The 22,478-nt window shown below is 41.7% G+C and overlaps 1 protein-coding gene and 1 long non-coding RNA gene across 3 annotated transcripts in view; one reads left to right on the forward strand and one right to left on the reverse strand.

The window, feature by feature from the left end:
- WWOX (WW domain containing oxidoreductase) overlaps window positions 1–22,478 on the forward strand; it is a 1,123,672-nt gene that overhangs the window by 779,174 nt on the left and 322,020 nt on the right. The gene's annotated exons all lie outside the window — the stretch shown is intronic.
- Window positions 15,294–22,478, reverse strand: part of LOC114674417 (uncharacterized) — a 52,729-nt gene continuing 45,544 nt past the window's right edge. The window contains exons 3-5 of the long non-coding RNA XR_013412203.1: window positions 17,844–17,979; window positions 16,355–16,451; window positions 15,294–15,439 (exon numbers count right to left, since the gene is read on the reverse strand). This is a non-coding gene — a long non-coding RNA (uncharacterized LOC114674417). The remainder of the gene's footprint in view (window positions 15,440–16,354; window positions 16,452–17,843; window positions 17,980–22,478) is intronic.

Below are 22,478 nucleotides of genomic sequence, written 5' to 3' on the forward strand. Positions count from 1 at the left end.
CTCTGTCTCTTCCATCCCATAGATTTCCCATCTAGCTCCTGGGTTAACTTTTATTTAATAGTTGTGTTATGAAAACACCCAAGAATTCTTCTCTTCTGCCAGTCTCCATAGCCGTGATATAAATCAGAGCCTGCAGTTTCACGAATGCCTCGCTGTGCCACCAGGATTCTCCTGGAGGGAGCCACAATCAGATTTCAAGTGGTCATTTCTCTCTTTCTCCCTCTGGGGGCCTGAGACATGATTAACTTGCAGTAATTGTGACTCCCTCATTAAACGAGAGCTGTAGCAAGGGGAAAAAAAAAAAACATTGAGACTGATCAAGACATCCCATGCGATTTTCTTTTCTTGCACATCAGCTGTGTGGGTTTCTCTTGTTCCTCTGTCCTTCAGGTTAGTAAAACCAAGACCAGTTGCTGAAGCTATGAGCTATCAATAAAAGTTAATGTACCACACGAAATTGGAAGGGGAACAAGATCACTTAAGTGTTCAGGGCCACCAAGACACTGGTGCATCCCCTGTGAGCCTGTTTGGCTCCTGGCGGTGTTTTCGTTACCCTGGCTTGCAACATAGCCTGATTGTTCTAAGTAAATGGCAGAGCACGCAAATCAAGGACATTGGCAATAAACCAGGAGTGCACTGTTTCCAGCCACGGGCTATGCAGGGAAGTGGGGACAGTCTGTAGTGTATCTTGAGCTAGGACCATATCCAAATTACTGGCCTTTCCAGTTTTTCTTTAAATAGTAGGGTCAGTAGGTGACCACACTCAGAAGCTAAGCCTGCAGCATCAGGGCTGGGGAGCAAACTCTTGGTCTAAAGATTCGAATCTGTCCCCTTATTACCAGTTGCATAAATATGAATAGCCAAAGGGTTTCAAATTTGTGATTTGTCATAAAGGCTCCTGTTGTAGGCTGAGACTAGTCCTTCTTGACTCTGTGGAAGGAGAAGGCTTGAGGAAATGTTCACAATTGGAGAAGGGCTCATTCCGTTATGTTCTTAGCTCACTAAAGTGGTTAATGATGAGAAGGGGTGGGTCAATGACAAGAAAAGTGGAGAGGATGAGACAAAACTGCGACTCATCTTCCTGGCACACTGGCGAGTGGGGTGGAGCAAGCACTTTAGGTGGAAAGGAAAAGTGAGTGAACATCTTGGCTTGGTTAACAGAAAACAATACCAACCCCTTCTATTTTCATATCCCTTGCTATTTTATGTACATATTTATTGATACACTTTTTGTTCTAGAAATAAGTGGGAAGTTAGGCACAATCTTTTGCACATCTCATCTCAACCGGTGACTCTTAACAAAATCTAGAGCTATTATTGTTTCTAAGTTACAGATGGGGAAACTGAGACTCAGAGAAGTTAAATGAGTTTGTGTGTGTGTGTGTTTTGCTTTTTTTTTTTTTTTAAGGCGGAGTCTCGCTCTGTCACCCAGGCTGGAGTGCTGTGGCGCAATCTTGGCTCACTGCAACCTCCACCTCCCAGATTCAAGAGATTCTCCCACCTCAGCCTCCCGAGTAGCTGGGATTACAGGTGCCTGCCACCACACCCGGCTAATTAAATGAATTTCTTAAAGTCCTACAGTTGGTGAGCTGTGAGCTGTAAATTGTGGAACTAATTTTTACACTGCCAATCTGAGGCCTTTTCTGACCTCATCACTGCCACTGTAAAATGAATTCTAGCCCCAGGCCATGACATGCCTAGTAGCTTAGCTCTAACCAAAAAGATTCATTATCCTAAGAGTTGCAAAGATATGGAAGAACTAGAACTCTCATTTACTGCTGTTGGGAATGTAAAACGGTGCAATGACTTTGGAAACAGTTGTCCAGTGCCTTAAAAAGTTAAACACACACATACATGACTCGGCAATTCCATTCCTAAGAACCTTCTGGAAAGAAAAAAAATGCTCATGCAGAGGATTGTTCATGAATGTTCATAGCAGCATCATCCATGATAAGCAAACACTGGAAATGCCCAAATGTCCATCAGCTGGGGAATGGAGAAACAAATGTAGTCTTTCCACACAATGGAATTTCTACTCAGCAATGAAAATGAACTAACTCTGGATACATTTAATAACATAGATGAACTTCAAAAACATTACGCTAAGTGAACGAAGCCAGTCATAAAAGACCACATAGTGTATGATAACATTTATATGAAATTTCTAGAAAAGATGAAACTCTTTGGACAGCAAGCAGAATGATGGTTGCCTAGGGCTGGGAGTGAGTGGAAGGGATTGCCTGGAAAGGGTGGGGCAATTTTGGGGAGTGAAGAAAATGTTCTAGGACAAGATTGTGGTGATGGCTGCACAACTGGATAAATTTACTAACAGTCATCAAACTGTATGGTTACAATGGTTAAATCATATGGTATGAGAATTTCACGTTAATAAAGTTATAAAAAATGAATTCTAGGACCATTAAGTCAGGTGACTGAGCCAATAGCTATAGGAACATAGAAAGATTTTCACTCATTCTGTATAATTAGACAAATTCTGTTACTTTCTGTGTATCAGTTTAGCAAGAGTCACTCTGAGATTGAAGAGGAGAAGGGAAGGTTGGAACCAATGCTGACGAGCCATTCATAGGCTCTGGCTCACTACATAGGTCTAAAATTCATATGCCCCTAACCCTCAAATAGTGACCATTAGGAATCGCTCTGCCAGGAGAGGAAAGACCTGTAGCTCTTCTAGTCCTTATGCTATCTGATTCTCTCATGGATTTTTAATATGTCTTTGCATCCCTTAGAAATTTGCACTTTCCCCCGCTCCCCACCCACTTTTTCCATTAAAACACACCTGCATGGAAACATTCGCAGACACACCCATGTACACACACACACACACACACACACAAGCTTGGACCTTAATCTTCCCATCTACAAAATGGGAAGGCCAGGGGAGATGTCCTTTAATGGAACTTGTGATATTAAAGTTTGAAAAACTGATGATTCTTAGAATGAAAAGATGTAATGTGTGTCTATAGATTTATTTAGTCAAAGAAATTGGGTCACACACACACATGCATGTGATCTGTAAAAAGTCAGAAAAACCAAAGTTTTAAGGGAAGAAAATAAAAATGAGCCATAATTCTATCATTCAGAGATAACCACTGTATGTTTATTTACATTAGTTTTGATTACATTAGTTTAGAATGTAATTTTAAATGCACTAGTATATGTAATTAAAATTGTATATACGTTTTAGTCAACCATCAGCTGTCTTATTAGTGTTCCGTGAACTCTATGGTGGGTGGGGTCCAAGCCTTCCTGAAGCACATCTCTACCCTGTCACCCTGCTAGGAATGAAACACTCAGGGGTGAGAAGGGGATCCAGGAAAGCCCGAGAGTTAGTTGCGATAATCTTCAGTCAGAAAGTGCTTGTTTTCACAAGCATCCAGACTGCAGCCTGTCTTTCCGACTCAGAATGGTTTTTCATGGATTATATTCTTATCTGGCAATTGCCTGGACTACAGTCACCAACACAAGTTGATACACAAGAAGTGCGCACAGCCCTCCCTCCCAGCTCATCCGGTAACAGTTTAGATGAAGGATGTAAAATAGGATTCATTGCATGACCCAAGTCTGGTCAATTGAAGCAGCCGATTGAAGTGCTGTGTTGAAAAGGATTTTGGCACCACGCACGGGCTCGTTGGGAAAGGGTGTCATGATAGATTACTGAATCTGCGGTATTTTTGTGGACGCGGGGAGTGGTGGCCTACTTACAGTGCATCGCCCACTCTGGTTTAGATGAGCAAGCACTGCTGAGTTGTAGATTTCTAGTTTCTAAACAACAATAAGTCTTGCCCCCAGATAGCCTCTTAGCAGAGCCAAAAGCCAGCAGAGAAAACACTCAGCATTTGCTTTGGAGTAACTGTGTGTGTGTGTGTTTATCTCCCTTTTACGCGTGGACTCTTTTTTCCAAGTAACTGAGGGGCCAGTGCATTTGGAGAACATGGGATTTATCATTTACATCACTGCCTTGGGAGTCTGTGTTTATGTGGGTTTAAAGGTTTTGAAAGCTGATGACACAGATCAAAGTCTCTCCACTGATCTGTCTTCCCAGTCCTCAAGGGGACTTCTTACGTCAACTACAAATCATTGATCAAAGTATCTGTCTGTCACCTGTCCAGGTATAAGGCCAGGCCTAAGTGCTCTGACAGGGCATGACTCAGTCCTGAAACAGGAAGGGGGAAATTCCTTTCCATCTCCAAAACCTAAGACCCTGGATGGCAGGTAATCTGCTTCCTCAAGATTCTCTTAATACACATCCAGGACTCTGGTTTCTATTTTGCCTAATGGCAGTGACCCAATTTCTTTGACTAAATAAATGCATAGACACACATTATATCTTTTCATTCTAAGAATCATAAGCTTTTCAAACTTTAGAATCACCAGGTCCATTAAAGGACATCTCCCCTGACCTTCCCATTTTGTAGATGGGAAGACTAAGGTCTAAGCTTGAATGACCTGCCATCATGGGGATAACCAGAATCAATACAATGTCTTGATTCAAGATTCAGAGCTCATTTTTCTGTATCAGATTTTAAAAAAAGAAAGAAAAAACTCTCACTGATCTTTTATATATCTAATTCTTCTTCCCCTTCTCCCCTTGTCTCTCTTCTCTCCCCTACCAATGTAATCAGTTCTTTTTTCTTCTTTCTTGGAGATGGAGTCTAACTCTGTCACCCAGGCTGGAGTGCAGTGGCATGATCTTGGCTCATGGCAATCTCCGCTTCCCAAGTTCAAGCAATTCTCCTGCCTCAGTCTCCCACATAGCTGGGATTGCAGGCGCCCGCCACCACACCCAGCTAAAATTTTGTGTTTTAATGGAGATGGAGTTTTACCATGTTGCCCAGGGTGGTCTCGAACTCCTGAGCTTAGGCATTCCACCCACCTCGGCTTCCCAAAGTGCTAGGATTATAGGCATGAGCCACCATGCCCAGTCTAATCTAATCAGTTCTTTTTTTTTTTTTTTTTTTTTTTTTTTGAGACGGATCTCGCACTGTCGCCCAGGCTGGAGTGCAGTGGCGGGATCTCAGCTCACTGCAAGCTCTGCCTCCTGGGTTTACGCTATTCTCCTGCCTCAGCCTCTCAAGTAGCTGGGACTACAGGTGCCCATCACCGCGCCTGGCTAATTTTTTGTATTTTTTAGTAGAGACGGGGTTTCACTGTATTAGCCAGGATGGTCTTGATCTCCTGACCTCGTCATCCGCCCGTCTCAGCCTCCCAAAGTGCTGGGATTACAGGCTTGATAATCAGTTCTTTTAAATCTGAAGCTGTCTGCCTGATTCTGGTTTAACACAACCTCCAGTCTTAAGTGTCCCAATAGCCAGAGTCCCATAGACTTTTGCTTATGATTAATTCTTCTGGGGAAATTAATTTCTTGAGGTAAAATAATTTTTTTAATTATCCCCTATAACAAATGGCATTCTCCATTGAATATAGTAATTCCCAACATTCCTTAAAGTTTTTTTTTGTTTTTTTTAAATGAGGCAATAAGGGGTAAAAGCCCCTGCTGCTGTCCTAAGACAGGAAGAGAGGGGATTCCCCCCCCCCCATGGCTTTGTCTTTATTCTTATAACCTGTATGCACTGCTGAACTTGCTGAATAAACATGTCACAGTGGCAGGAGGAGGGATTGGGTGGACTTGAGCCTTGATGCCTGGATTAAAGCCTGTAATGATGTTTGCAAAGCACCAGGGGGACAAGTGAATGGTTGGCACAGCTTTGATGAAGCCTGTGTCCAACACAGTTTCCAATGCTTCTGTACCTGGGTGGTCAGAAATGAGTCCTGTAAGCCACAGGTGACAAGATCTCTAAGGAGCCAGTTCACCCTTGGATGACTCTGGAGCTGTGGTGACAATCTAAACCCTAAATTGAGGCTTACTAAGAAAGACACCAGGTGACAGGCTCTAGAGAAATGGCTATTACCCGGTTGCTCAGGCTGGAGTGCAGTGGCGTAATCTCAGCTCACTATAACCTCCGCCTTCTGGGTTCAAGCAATTCTCCTGCCTCAGCCTTCCAAGCAGCTGGGACTACAGGCAGGCGCCACCATGCCCAGCTACTTTTTTGTATCTTTTTTAGTAGAGAGGGAGTTTCACCATGTTGGCCAGGCTGGTCTCAAACTCCTGGTCTAAAGTGATTCGCCCACCTCAGCCTCCCAAAGTGCTGGGATTATAGGTGTGAGCCCCCAGGCCCTACCCCGGGCCACTCCTTTCTGGCCCCTCCACCTGTTTTCTTCCAGTCATGCCCTAGGGAGAGCCTGGCTGTGGCCTTACAGACTCTCTCAGAGGTCACTTGACAAGGGCCAGCTGGAGAGAAATCTGTAGTCTTGGGCACAAAATTTCTGTCAACCCTTCTAACCAATGTTTGAAGTATGTAAGATGTTCTATTTCCACTACTAATGAGGAATGAGAGGAACGAAATTATAAAGGAATTCTGGTTATAATTGCAGGCGTGTTCAGAGACAGTGTCTAATAGTGTGACCCATAAAATTAGGCTGCCTGGGTTCAAATCCTAGCTCTGCTGTTACTGACATCTCTATGAGAGCTCAGAAAAGTTTATTTAATTTCTCCAAGTGTCAGTTTTCTCATAAGAAAATGGGCATAAGGAAATAATGTATGGAAAATGCCTGTTGCAGACTGAGGACTCAACAATGTTAAAATTAAAGCTATTGCTAACATCATTATTATGAAAATAGCCATCATGTTTTAAAGAAGGGAGTTAAAGGAAGGAAATGCCAGGCTGAGAGATGAGACAGTGAGTTACACTGGAGGATAAAGGGGCTGTGGTGTCACACAGACCTGGCATCTGTGGCCTTGAACAAGTGCATTAATCACTCTAAGCCTCAATTTTTTTGTTTTAAAAATAATTAACTAAAATACCCTAGGGCACAAGGTAGAAATTCAGTGAATGCTCATTGTCTTTCTCGTCCTTTTGCTTATCCCACATTTGCTTGCTCAAAACCATAGACAGGCACCGTCCCCAGCCACTCTCCGCGTTTCTCTTTCTTTGCCTTCCAAAGCTGCCATCTTGGTAGTTATTGAAGCATCAACACTTACCTCACATGCAGAAGCCCCTTTTATTTATTTTTATTTTTTTGAGACAGTCTCTCTTGCTCAGGCTAGAGTGTGATTGTGTGATCTCAGCTCAGTGCAGGCTTGACCTCTGGGGCTTCAGCAGTCCTCCCATGTCAACCTCCTTTGTAGCTGGAACCGCGGGACCACCATGCCTGGCTAATTTGTGTAAAGATGAGGTCTTGCTATGTTGCCCAGGCTGATCTGGAGCTCCTGGCTTCAAGCAATCCTCCTGCCTTGGCTTCCTGAAGTGCTAAGATTACAGGCGTAAACCACCACGCCCGGCCCAGAGGCCTTCTTTAAATGCTGGTCCTTTTTTCTTCCTCCATCTGGGTCTTGGTTCCATGTGTGTATTCAGTTTGTGAAAAATCTGAGATGTGCACTTATTATGTATGTGCTTTTCTGCATGTAATTATGCTTTGATTAAAAAGGTTTAAAAATCTGTTTTAGGTAGAGGTTTGAATGTCGCTAATTACCAACCTATAGCTCCTAATTGGAATTAAGAAGGGACTGGCTTCTATTATCAGAGTTCTGGTCATCACCCTTCAAGTTGACTATCTCCTTACACTGATTTTTTTTTTTAAATTTTAAATAGTAGCACAAATATTTACCATCTAGCAGATGTGGTAAGAATGTAAGTTGTTCAGCCATTTACAGCTTAGTCTTTGGGAGATATCCATTCATTTTAAATACTTGGAGGGCTGGGCACAGTGGCTCATACCTTGTAATCCCAGCGCTTTGAGAGGCTGAGATGGGAGGATTACTTGAGGCTAGGAGTTGGAGGCTAGCCTGGGCACCATAGTGACACCTTATCTCTATACAATATTTTATAAAACTCAGCTGGGCATGATGGTGTATGCCTGTCATCCCAGCTACTTGTGAGACTGAGGAAGGATGATTGCTTGAGGCTGGAAGTTCAAGGCTGCAGTGGGCTATTATTATACCGCTGTACTCCAGCCTGGGCAACAGAGTGAGACCCTGCCTCAAAAAGTAAATTAAACTATAAAATAAAATAAGATACCTGGAAGGCTATGTTTTTTGCCAGGCCACATGTTTAGTCTCTGGGAGTATAGTGAGGAGCAATCACAGGGAAGGTCCTAGTCTCTCTGAAGATTCCATTCTAGTGGCAGTAGAAAAGGTGTAACTACCCACAGTAATCAAGTTAAAGAAAGAGCTTCTGGCTGAGCGTGGAGGCTCACGCCTGTAATCCCAACACTTTGGGAGGCTGGGGCAGACGGATCACGAGGTCAGGAGTTCGAGACCAGCCTGACCAACCCCATCTCTACTAAAATTACAAAAAAAAAAAAAAAATAGCTGGGCATGGTGGCACATATCTGTAATCCCAGCTACTTGGGAGAATGAGGCAGCAGAATTGCTTGAACCCAGGAGGTAAAGGTTGCAGTGAGCCGAAATGGCGCCACTGCAGTCCAGCATGGGTGACAGAGTGAGACTGTGTCTCAAAAAAAAAAAAAAAAAAAAAAAAGGGCTTCTACTTGAGCTGCCAGGAAAGGAGGCCCTGGGATGGGGACTTGAATAGACAGCTGCAACCTGAACAGGCATGGTCTTGGGTGAATGAGAGGCTAGGAGCAGAGGGAAAGCAGACGCAGTTGCTAAAGCTGTCAAGTCCCGCTCCCCTGGAATACAGTCCTGGTTCTGCTACCTCCAACTGGGTCGATTTCAGAAAATTATGAACTTGTCTGAGTCTGATGTGGTGCCTGGCCAGGGCTCACTGCAGCGCCTGGTATATAGGAAGAACTTGATGTTATTCATGGCAAAAGATGTCTGGATGGTCTCCACTACAGATTCTGATGGCAAATGACTTAAAGACATATTGGCAATGGGTAGTGGAGAAAAATGGAAACACCTTCAACTGTGTCTGTGACCAGAAGATTTTTCCTTTTTTTTTTTTTTGGCTGACTGTCATGACTTAGTAAGGCCATCACAGGATGCCAGAATATCTACCCAACTGTTCCAAGCATAACCTCCTACACAGGCCTTCTACATGGGAGTATATTTGGCCGAGACTCAACACTAGAAGTGATTTCCACTAGACTTTCCTACAGGAGGTGGTAAATGATCCCTTAAACAGGCCCAAGAGCTCCCCTTCAAGCAAAGAGACACAACGCTGTAAAAACATAGATTTGAACCAGGAAGGCCTGCCCCCATGACTTCACATTGCATACATGTCTTTGAGGACATGGCCTCTTAAAGGAATCTTTCAATATCATATGCTTCTGAGAAAGTTACTATTTCATTTGCAGTAAGACGAGTCAACAAGCCCTAGCTCTTCCTGCCCAGCAGACTCGGTGGATTCTGAAGAGGGTCTCGGGCTGACTCTCTACTTTATGGGTTTGAATTCAGGAATGTTGCAAGCTTGCATGAGATGAAGCCGCTGAAACCTTTCTGAGGTAGAGCCAACTCAAATTTCAGTGTTGGATATTCACTGCTTCTTTAGGGTTCTACCACTCCTCATAAATCAAGTAATAGATTACTGTTAAAAACCTTAGTGTGCCCATCTCAGTGGCAGCCATCTTGCTTTGTAAGCCTTCTCTACCTTTATGATTCTCCCAGTATGTAAGACATTTCCAGTGTCTAGTCCAAATTAATATTTCTGTAAGTCTCAAGTGTCTGATCTGCCTGGCTAGAATGACCAAAAAAATAGCAAATCAGTTGGACAGGTTCCTCATTAAGTGGGGGACAGTGTTTTGATTGCTATTTAATCTGTTTTTCCTTCTCTCTCTTCTTGGCTATATGGAATTCACTTTGCCTCTCTTCCCGACTCTTCATATCCCTTATCTCAAGGTGAGTATCATCAGAATCCCAGTACATTTCACCAGCTGCCTTTTATAGAAGCTTAGACAGATGGAGGCAAACCCATAAACAAGACTTGGTTTTTCTAAGCCACAGTGGCAATTTCCTGCTCGATTACAACTCTGTCTACCCTTTCAACTGGCCTGTCAGTGTAGTCTCTGCATGTCCTGGATAATCCTACAATTGGTGACGGGGTTATTGACTTACAGGTTTCTAGAGCATCTCATTCGTTTTTTAAAAGAATGTTTCTCCCACCCTTTTATTGCTTAGTAGAAACTTGTTCTAATTCTTTCTCCTGATTCCGTTTAGCCTGTTAGTACCTGGGAATAATCACGCTCCCTTATCTAGTCCTACAGATTTGTTTTGTTTTGACTTCTACCCGCTTTAAGTCTCCCACCCTCTCTTATTTTTATAAACAGGCTCCATAGTACTGTATACACTGCAGATGGATGGCAGCCAACCTGCTTTTTTTGTGCTGAGGAAGTCTCCATATTTCAACCAGTTTACATGACTTCCTTACGTACGCTGCCTTATAATCCTTTTATAAATTTTGCTTTACATTTTAACAACGGAAAACACTTAAGGTTTTTTTCCTTTCTTTTTTTAAATTCTTCCACCAGCTATCTTCAAAAGCAGTTCTAAAACTTGTTATTTAAGGTTGTACCCATTGTACTTCAATCTAAGTGATGGCTGCTTATGGCCATGCCCTTTCTTCTGCACTTTGAGCGTTTTGTCTGGATTTTTCTCTCCTTTCCTTTTGTAAAAAAGGATGAATTTTCCGAGACTCTGTTATGACGGAAACTCACCAGTTCTCTGTTGTAATCAACAAATAGGATGTGAACGCTTGACTCTTCTTCTTTTTTTTTTTTTAAGGAGTTTCAAGGGTAAGATCTGCTGTCTTGTGAATGTCAAAGAAGTTTCTCATTCGCCCCTTTCTTTTCTCTCCCACTCTCTTTAATTTGTTAATGCTTTCGACTTATTTTGCTTTGGATAATTTTCAAAGTACTGCTTTCTCTAGAGATCTCTAAAAGGCAGAAGTTCTGGCTATTAAAGATTTGCCATTCTCAGAACAGCCCAGTTAGGGTACCCTCAGGTTATTTATAACTGGATTTTATCTCAGAAAATTAACTAAAAGAAGATTAACCAAAAATCTAAAGGAAAATGCCTTAAACACCTCATCTATTATGCTGTGCTCAAACAGATATTTTCATCTTAACAGCATGGCAAACCCAGTGGAATGCTCTTTCTAGTTTGGGGCATAAAATAAGATAACACTCTGAATTCCTACAGGAAATCTTGTAACTCTACTTAAAATTAAGGCATAAAGTATGAAAATGTGTTTCCTCTGTACAGTCTTATTACTTTGCCTGTTAATTTAACTGGTTCCTATTTCTGCTGGTTCGAAGAGCCCCAGGACATTTAAATACCTCTTCTAGAAACAAATTCTTTTCTTTACAAGCCCTCCCAGGTCATTGGGTTCAGATCAAGAAGGAAGAAGGTTTTGTATTTTGACAATTCCTTCATCTCTTAATTTAGTCTGATGAGGGAGGAAACCACAAAAGTTAGTCCTATTTCATCCATCTGAGACTTTATATCCCATTTCAGGCTGATTAGAAAGCAAAATCTTCACAGTAGGACACCAAGCCCTCTGTATGCCCTGCCTGCCGCCTCCCTGTGACCCGCCTGCCTCCTCCCTGTGACCTGTCTCCACCTACTGTCTTCTTCTCTTGTTCTTCCTCAGCCGTTCCTCCGACATGCCAGGTGTGCTCCTGTCTCAGACGCTTTGCCTTTGGTGTTCCTTCTACCTGGAGTATTCTTCCCATATAGCACCATGAGCTGTTCTTCCCCAAAGGGCTCTGCTCATCTGACACTTTCTCAGTGAAGTTGTTTCTCACTACTCACTATAAAATGGCAGCCTGCCTCTCTGACGCTTGCACCCTCTCTTGCTTTTCCTACTTTGTATTCCTTGTGGCGCTTACTGTATCACATAGATAAAGACATGGATGTAGACATAGACATGGACATAGAGACATAGATGTACACGAGTTTTGTGTTTATTCTCCCACTCTCTAGAAGAATGTAAGTTTCTAAGTACTGAGATTTTTGTCTCTTTTGCTCACTATTGTACTTCAGGGCCTAGAAGAAGGCTTGGCACATGGTAGACAATTAATATTTATTCGATGAATGAATCTAGAAATATCCTTGGATGTATAATGTCTGATTCATTCTACCACACAGCAACGTAGGTAGTTTTATATACATTTTCTAGCTAAGCCCAACAGCCCAAAAAGCTAAATGACTTAAGTGCCCACAGATACTCCTGGATGAGAGGGGATTGGAAACCAGGTCTGTTCAATTGCAAATCCCTTCCTGTGACTTTTACAGGTCAGATGATTTTGTTTCTATAGGCTCTAACAGGTCCCTTCTCTTTGCATCACCAGAGAGGAAGATCCCCTAAGACAAAGCATTCCTTGTAGTTTTTAGCGTAACTAGTACTGGCTCAAAAAGTGTCCACTGGGGTTCTGAATACCACTGCCCTGCCTCTTGAGTAGCTATGCCTGCTTGCGGGGACGGTGCCGTTTGCTGTTTAGGACGACAGACTGTGGACGGGAATCCCGAGCCACAACTCCTTAGCCCCATGGCCTTGGGCAGATGACTGAGCCTGTCTGAGTTGCAATAAATAAAAATACCATGCTGAATGATGGCCTCGCATGACATTGAGAAGTATGGACATGGCAGGCAGGCTCCTGGGTTCGATTCCTGCCCCTGTCATTGAGTAAAGTAATTATCGTAACTTTGAAACAAATTGACCTCTCTAAGCCTCAGTTGATTCTTCAGCTAAATGAGGGTGATTGGTAATCAAAACTATTTTATAGGGTTTGGGGGAGTATCAAATGAAATAACACATATAAAAAGCTTGGTTTAATCTCTGAAGCACATTAGCACTTAATAAATGTTAACTATTATTATATTATGATTAACACCTATTTTACAGGGTTGCTATGAGGACATCATGAGATAGTATGTATGAAGAACCTAGCACATTGCTTGGTACATGTGAGGATTCTGTAAATGTTACCCATTTTATTCCTTAATTTCCTTTATAGACCCTTTCCCTGCAACACCCAGTAGTCTGGCTTCTACCCCAACAATGTTGGTGAAATTGCTTGCTTGAAATTTACCAGGCCAGGCTTATGCCTGTAATCCCAGAAACTCAAGAGGCTAAGGCAGGAGAATCCCTGTAATCCCTTGAGGCCAGGAATTTGAGACCAGCCTGGGCAAGATAGCAAAATACTATCTCTACAAAAAATTAAAAAAAAAAAAAAAAAAAAAAAAGGCCAGGCATAGTGGTGCACACCTGTAGTCTTAGCTGTTTGGGAGACTGAGGAGGGAGGATAGCTTGAGCCCAGGGATTTGAGGTTGCAGTGAGCTATCATTGTGCCACTACACTCCACCCTAGATCTGGAAGGAAGGGGGAAAGGAGGAAGGGAAGGAAGGAGGAATTTACCAGAAACAAATTAACTTCTATAATTCTAAGTACTTGTTAAGTCAGAAAAATGCAGATAAGAAAATCGAGGAAGTTGAGGGCAAGGAGCTCATCCTTCAAGGTCACAGATCTCAGTTGCAACATCTGGAAAAGGGGCTGGTTGGGCGTGCCAGGCAGGCTTTTGTGACAGTGTAAGAGTAAGTAAAGATTGCATCTCAGTATGAGACACAGTAAGAGCCTGATAAAGGGTTTCCCCTCTGATGTTGACAACATGATGTCAAAGATGGTGTTTGCTGTTGTTTCAATTGTCTTATTTCAAATTCCCAATTAGTTTCTTCATGCCATAAGGGCAAAATCCACAGCTCATACTCTTTCAGGATCTCCTCTCACTTCTGCAAACATCTAATACCACCGTGGACATACAGTCCACTCTCAAAAAAACAAACAAAAAAAATTGGCCCTTGGCCTCATGACAGCCAAATCTGATTTCCATCCAAGAGGCAACATTGTTTGTGCTTAGAAGTAATTCCTGGCGGGGCACGGTGGTTCGTGCCTGTAATCCCAGCACCTTGGGAGGCCAAGGCAGGTGGATCACCTAAGGTCGGGAGTTCAAGACCAGCCTGACCAACATGGAGAAACCGTGTCTTTACTAAAAATACAAAATTAGCCAGGCATGGTGGCACATGCCTGTAATTCCACCTACTCGGGAGGCTGAGGCAGGAGAATCACTTGAACTTGGGAGGCGGAGGTTGCCACGAGCCGAGATCACACCATTGTACTCCAGCCTGGACAACAAAAGCGAAAACTCCATCTGAAAAAAAAAAAAAAGAGAAGAGAAGAAGAAGAAGAAGTAAATCCTAACAGTCTGGAATCTCTAGGGTCTCTGGTATTATCCTTTAGTTTAAGCCTCACATTTTTCAAAACATTTTGAATTCTGGTGTAATGGCTTTAGCTGACCAGGAATTTATAGTTAAAAGCAGATAAAGTAAAACAGTGAAAACAGAGACATGATCCGAGTTCACAACACCGTATGTGACTTGACAAACACTTACATTTGTGAATAAGAAAACTGGGGTCTGTTTTGTGGTTTATTTCAGAGATGTTGGATAAAATCAGGCATCAGAAAAGACGCCAGTACCAAACGAAGATACTTGCTGTATTTGCAGTTTTCTCTCTTATTAACATGAAAACACCTTACATGGATGGAAACATCTAAAGGCTATTTTTTATTTTATTTTCCATTGCTTCACTCTAATGCTTTCACCCGTACCTGTGGAAATTAGACTGTCACCTGCTTTTAGCATCCTGTTTTCTTTCGTGTTTGTAATGAAGCCCTCCGGGAATTATGCGATTACAAAAATGAGTTACAAATCCTCATTCGGTCTACACAAGTATATCGCTGCTTTCCTTCTCTGTTTAAATAGTCTACAAAACAAGAAATAATTAGTCAAGCACTATCGGTAATTAAGCACATAAGATGAACATTAAACAAACTGCAATCTTGCATCATTTTGAAGGTAGATAGGCAGGTTTTTGCGTTTGGAATCCAGCCAAAATGCCCATCTTCATTCCCTTTGCTCCTTATTTATTACTGGCGAGGGAATTGACTTGCCGAACTTGCTGATGTACTCTTGCCGGCGGTCCATCTGAGAGTTCACGTAAGTGTGAGCGGCTATTTTTTGACAACACTACCTTTGGGAGAAGATGGTTTCAAAGAACTTACTGTATCGAATGGAAAGACAATGTGTTTTCCCAACATGGGAGTATGTTTCTAAGTTGGGATCAGTTCATGATTCAGAGAAATGCTCTCCCTTCTTGTGTATGATATCAGATCAGGTCAGATGTAGGTATAGGACTCTGACTCCTGTTTTCCAAACATTTTTTCATTATGAGTCTCTCTTTCGGTCCCCTAAAGTTTCTGGTAATTTTTTTTTTTTTTTTTTTTTTTTTTTAAGACAAAGTCTCGCCCTGTTGCCCAGGCTGAAGTGTGGTGGCAGGATCACAGCTCACTGCAACCTTTGCCTCCTGGGCTCAAGTGATTCTCCTACCTCACCCTCCCAAAGTAGCTGGGACCACAGGGGCACACCACCACGCCTGCCTAACTTTTATTGTTGTTGTATTTTTTGATACAGATGAGATTTTGCCATATTGCCCAGGCTGGTCTCAAAACTCCTGGACTCAAGTGATTCACCCGCCTCAGCCTCCCAAAGTGCTGGGGTTACAGGCATGAGCCACTGTGCCTGGCCCTGGTAAAATTTTGTCTACGTAGTCACTGCTGCCCAGGCAAAATCTGAAACATGTTACAGTCTAATTTGGTTAAGTTTTTCTTGCAGACCAGAACTTCTAGGAAACTGATATACAGGTTTTCACCAAAATATATTTTCAAGGAAAATCAGAGGATAAAAGTTTCCAATGCATTTAGACTAGAAAATTAAATATTCAACAAACACTTTCGGAGGGCCAACTATTCACCAGGCTCCTTGCTGGGTACTATAAAGAATAGTCTATAACCTCAAGGCAATTTCTGTCTGGCTTTAAGATCAAGACTAATTGTGACTTGATGTAAGGTATTTGTGTTGCTTTATATTACATTCTCCTTAGCTCCATTGTGTTAAATACAGATAGACAATATTTGTACATGACAGGTTGGCTCGCCATTAATCACTCCAGAAGTAATAGGATGATCAATGATTTTCTTTCTGGCTTGTCTACGCCAAAATGGTTCTTCTGCTCAGTTGGTTTCTATAGTGATTTTACAGATGTAGGCATTTTCTTCTGAAATTAGAAGAACTGACAGGCCGGGCACGGTGACTCATGCCTATAATCCCAGCACTTTGGTAGGCTGAGGTAGGTGGATCACTTGAGGTCAGGAGTTTGAGACAATCCTGGCCAACATGGTAAAACCTCGTCTCTACTACTAAAAATACAAAAATTAGCTGGGTGTGGTGGCGCATGCCTGTAATCCCAGCTACTCGGGAGGCTGAGGCAGTATTATTGCTTGAGCCCGGAAGACGGAGGTTGCAGTGAGCCAAGATCGCACCACTGCACTCCAGCCTGGATGACAGAGCCAGACTCCATCTACAAAACAAAAACAAAAACAAAGAACTGACAATAAGTAGTTTTCTCCGTTTTGTGACTTATTTTGAATTATTAAGAATAAGTGTCATAAAGCCAACACTTCTTAACATGTGTATAGTGTGTTATAGTTTTCAAAGCCTTTGACAAGTATACACAGGGAGCCAGGACAGTATTTGTATCCTCATTTCATAGTTCCTGGAAAACAGGTTCAGAGAAGTTAAGCAGCTTGCACAAAATGGCACAGCAATCTCACAGAGCTAGGATTATCTTCCATCCTCTGTTTAATTACCTGTGCCTCCCAGTCAATCATCCTCAGCTCCAATACAGCTGGAGAAGGTTCTGTTAACACACCATACATCTTTTTTTTGTTGTTGTTAGAGATGGAGTCTCACTCTGTCACCCAGGCTGGCATGCAGTGGTGCCATCTCAGCTCACTGCAATCTCCTTCTCCCAGGTTCAAGTGATCCTCTCTCCTCAACCTCCCGAGTAGCTGGGATTATAGGTATGTGCTACCATGACCGGCTCACTTTTCCATTTTTAGTAGAGACGGAGGTTTCACCTTGTTGGCCAGGCTGGCCTTGCACTCCTGACCTCAAGTGATCCACCCGTCTCAGCCTCTCAAAGTTCTGGGATTACAGGCATGAGCCACCACACCCGGTCATACATCTTAAATATAAAGTTTTTACAATGCCACCATTTAAAAATAAAATTGGGCATTCACGCATTTAGCAAAGACTTCCTGAGTGTCTGCTTGGTCAAGTGTCACAAACTGGAAAAGAGCATAGCCTGTCTTCCAGTCCTAGGCTGAGGGAGAAGTCACAGAACTGTGAGTGACGTGTTTCTCTGGCTGCTCCCAACACAAGGAACTGCAACTAAATTGAAGACTGGAGGACAGGAAGCACCTTAGTGGTTCACCTTTCATTCGAGTGTGCCCAGGGTCCAGATATTCAAGAAGAGCTGATCACCTGTTGGATGCCACCACACATGCCTGGACACAAAATAACTCAGGAAACAGTGATAAAAGTTTGTTATTGTGGTTTTTGTGGAAATTAAAGTGGCCTCCCCTCTAAGCTTCGTGAACTTCAGCAAGCTCCTGAACCCATCTGGACCCTCTCTCTCATCAGTAACATAGAGATGAAACACTAAATGCACTCCGGTGACATCCTGGATTAGCTCCTGAAGCAGAAAAGGTGAAATCCTAATACAGTTTGTCATTTACTTAATAGTAACATGCCATTTTAATAAGCATACCATGGGCTGGGCATGCTGGCTCACGCCCCAAATCCCAGCATTTCGGGAGGCTGAGGCGGGCTGATCACTTGAGGTCGGGAATTCGAGACCAGCGTGGTGAACATGGCAAAACCCCATCTCTACTAAAAATACAAAAATTACCTGAGTGTGGTGGTGCCCGCCTGTAATCCCAGCTACTCGGGAGGCTGAAGCAAGAGAATCGCTTGAATCCAGGATGCGGAGGTGGTAGTGAGTTGAGATCATGCTACTGTACTCCAGCCTGGGTGACAGAGTAAGACTGTCTCAAAAAAAAAAAAAAAAGAAGTAATTGCAATAAGTGTACCATGGTCATGTGAGATGTTGACATTAGGGGAAAGACAATAAAGGGCATGGAGGAACTCTGTGTACTCTCTCTGTAAGTTCCCTGTAATACTAACATTCTAAAATAAAAAGATTATTTAAAGGGAAAGAAAACCTCTTTATGATAGTAACATCAGTTGGTATAACCATTTTGGAAGACTTGATCTACATAAGATCAAATATAAGCATATCTGATCCCCTAGAAATTGCACTTCTGGCCAGGAGTGGTGGCTCATGCCTGTAATCCCAGCACTTTGGGAGGCTGAGGCAGGCAGATCGCTTGAGCCCGGGAGTTCAAGACCAGCCTGGGCAACATGGTAAAACCCCATCTCTATAGAAATATTAGCCAGGCATAGTGGCATGTACCTGTAGTCCTAGTTACTCGGGAGGCTGAAGCAGGAGGATCATCTGAGCCCAGGGAGGTCAAGGCTACAGTGAGCTATGATTGGGTCCCTGCACTCCAGCTTGGGTGACAGTGAGACCCTGTCTCAAAAAGAAAACCAAAACAAACAAACAAAAAAGCAATTTTAAGAATATGCCTGGTCAAAATGTACTCATACATTTACCAAAAGACAAGTACAAGGATATGTTTAGCAGCATTATTCATGATAACACAATGAGTCATTATTCATGATTACTTAAGACATCTGGTAAACCACCCAGATATCTATCAGTGGTAGAATGGATAAATAAGTTATAATAAATCCACACAAGAGGAGACTACTCACCAACGAGAATGAATGACTTACAACTAAATCCAACCATGTGGATTTATCTTACAAAGATGATGTTGAGAGAAAGGAGGAAGATACCGAGGAGTGTATCCTATGTGATTATAGTTACAATAGTTCACTAAAAGGCAAACTATTCCTATTTAGAAGTTAGGGTAGAGAATGGATGGGAGCATGAAGTGGCCTCCCCCATGTTGCTAATGTTAAGTTGCTTGTTCAAGCTACTTGGTGTGTTCAGTTTATGAAAATTCATTTAGTGACACATGTATGTTTTGTGCATTTTTTTGCATGTATATTTTATTCCAACGCAAAGTTCATGGACACATACATGATCATATCTCACAGTTGAGAGAATTAAAGGACGTGATGAATATAAAGCACAATCAGTGCATTCCGTTGATTCTTCTGCTTTTTCCATCCATCCATGTTACCCAGTCTTAATTCATACCGTTGGAGGCCCCACCAAGACATCTGACCCTCAGCTGTGTCACTGGGAAGTTGTGCCTTCCACCGTGCAATGTTTTGTTCTTAACCACCATGACACCCCAGGTTCAATGGTGAGAGTGTCATTGGCAACTTCTGAAATGTGTGAATATCTCTGTTAGTTTTGGAGTTTGCTAAATGGCCAGCCCCTCTAGGAGCTCACTCACGGTTGGGGGCAGATTACCAACCACTCTCTACTTTTTTTTTTTTTAATAGGTCTTGTCATTTGTAAATGGGGAAGGATCACTGAAAACAAAAATACCCTTGCCTTCTTCCATCTGTATTTTCTTTACTAAATTATCCAGTCTTATAAATATTTGAATAACATTTGGTCAGGATAAAATCTTTCCTGTCAGCTCAGTACAAGAACACTTTTTGGCTCCTGAGACCATAACAGTCAGATAAATTAATATTGATTTGTTAAAAAATAGTTTTCACTCTGTCTAAACATCTTATTCTGGGCTCTTGAACCAAAATTATGTATTTAAAAGCAGCAAAATAGTTCTTCACAGTTTTCCCAGTGAAACTAATTATGGGCAGATTGTGAAAAATGTATTGGATGTGATTTCCAACACAGAGTTCTGTTAACCAAAATTCGGAGAAACTAGAGGCTCAGTGTCTGATTTATTTGAGCAAGTTGCAATTTGGTAGACTGGAGAATTTATGTAAATAGTTTTTGCAACTTCCATAGGGATAACTCAATACATTAATATCTCACGAATGGCAGAAGATGAAGGGGAGACTTTTTTTTTTTTAACTGATAATTTGATTTACCTAATAGAAGGATCGGATTCTTCCCCCTTCTTATTTAAGTCTATATATTAAAGAACATTTCACTTACCTGCTGTATACATATGCAGTGTGTAGAATTTGACTCAATTTAGAGTTGAGTTTTAATTACATCCATGTACAGGGATGGGGATTGAATTTTTTTTTTTTTTTTTTTTTTTTTTGAGACAGAGTTTTGCTCTGTTGCCCAAATAGCACCATCTTGGCTCGCTGCAACCTCCGCCTCCCAAGTTCAAGTGATTCTCCCACCTCAGCCTCCTGAGTAGCTGGGATTATAGGTGCCCACCACCACACCAGGCTAATTTTTGTATTTTTAGTAGAGATGGGGTGTCACCATGTTGGCCACGCTGGTCTTGAACTCCTGACCTCAAGTGATCTGCCGCCTTGGCCTCCCAAAGTGCTGGGATGACAGGCATGAGTCACTGCGCCTGACTGTACTTTTTTTTTTTTTTTTTTTAAGTAAAGTCTACCCATACCCATTGTAAGCATTTGGTATTTTTTCTTTTGGAAAAAAAGTGCGTTTACTTTTTGCCTCATGAATCTCTGAGTTCATTTTATGCATTCTGTATTCTACTTTATTTACTCAATGTTATATGAGAAAATAAATTCTAAATGTAGTTTTTAATGGTGGCTTTGCAAAAGAACATTTCCTCTTCTTTTGGACATTTGCTTCCAATTTTAAATAACACATCATTGAACATCTCTGTACAAAATTCCTTATCTGATCTGCAGAGAAGTTTTAAGATAGATGTCTAGAATTTCATCTCACATCTAAACTGTTCTAAGAGCCTTGGTACACATTGATATGTATTGTCCAATTGCTTTCCAGAACCTATGTAAAATATTACAAATAAAAACATATATGTATATAAAATATACATGAAGGGAGAAGTAAATGTAAATGAAAAGAAAAACATATAGAGAAAGAATATGTCTAAAAGAAACTGCAGAGGCAGCTATAATTAAAGCCCAGGAAAGACTATGAAGTTCTGGTTCCACCTAAAACAGCTGTATGGTAAAAAGTTTATTGAGAGTCCTTGCTTCTTGGAAAGCTTTGTTAGAGTCTTATGGGATTGTAATGCACAGGTACAGGGGCAAGGCTACTTTTTCCTCCAACTAGTTCACCAAAGCATCTATCAAATGAAAGTGAATATAAAATTCTTAAAGTTGATAGAGTCTGCTGGGTTAAGGAGGAGAAATTTCAGATTTCATACTGTCCATCTTAAACCTTTTTCTGAAATTGGAAGTGAAGAAACGACAGTCTGGCTGTATGTGTGTTTGTGGTGTGTGTCTACGTAGTCTAGGGCTAGATTTGGGAACTGTTTTCTCCCATAGGTTAAGCTGAACTAGACCGTATGTCAAAAAAGAGTCTCAATGTCAACTTAATCCATTGTCATGACTATAAAATGCTATTTCATTATACAAGCGATTCCCCTGTGGATTTCTCCTGTCTATGCAGCCCAACTCTATTTTAATCTGTTACAACTTTTCTTTCCCCTCTCTCCCAAGTCCCAACATTTTGGAATTACTCAGTGTATTCACTTCCAAGGCACCTGTTTGATATTTACGCAAATTATGAAAGTAAGGTGGGAAGGCAATGAAGGCAACAAAGTATATAAAATATACACACACTCATATAAGAAATGACTACAGACACCTCAACAGCCTTCCAAAACACTTTAATCATTTTCTTTGGGAGTTGAACAAGTGGCTGAAAATCCCAAAATCCATCACCCAATGTGAAAATACAAAAGGCTCAGATAAGATATGTGTAGATTCCATAAAATAGTGCATTTGAATTCCCCCAGGTCTTTTAAAGATAAGGGTTTTCCAGATGTAACAAAAGAAAAGAAAATTTCCAAATCAAAATTCCCATTTGCCTTTCGGGATGTTGAGTTTTCTCCACATTTGTGCAATTAAGAGTTTTGCTGAGTGAGCTTAGGACTCTGTCTCTTTAAGTGTTTAACAGTAATTGGTTCATGTCCTGGTGTTCATTGAAAATCCTAGACATTTCATGTAAAATCTTCTTAATGAGGGGATGAATTTTTCATTCACATTAGAAAGCTCACTCTGACAAACAATTTCTAAATAAAACTTTGGCGACATGACATCCCACATTGGACTTGACAGAGAGGACAGGTGCATTAGAATATAACTGTATGGCGATCCTTCAAGCTGTCAGCCATGAATATTTTATTTCTTAATGAATCATCTTTGTGAAATGAACTTTCTTGTTGTAGTGTCAGTGCCATTTACAACAAAAAGCTGGCTCCTTTTAAAAGGTGAGCTCCTTAAAGATGCTGATTCCTGCATAAAATGTTTAACCCTACCCGAGTTGTTGGGCAATTGGCAGCTTTGTGCTTTGCTTCTCCCTTCTGAAAGTGACTTGAGAACCCACTTCGGGCTGGTGTGATTACAGTGAGGAGAAAACTTT

Source organism: Macaca mulatta, chromosome 20 (assembly GCF_049350105.2).
Source record: "Macaca mulatta isolate MMU2019108-1 chromosome 20, T2T-MMU8v2.0, whole genome shotgun sequence".
Lineage (NCBI taxonomy): Eukaryota > Metazoa > Chordata > Mammalia > Primates > Cercopithecidae > Macaca > Macaca mulatta.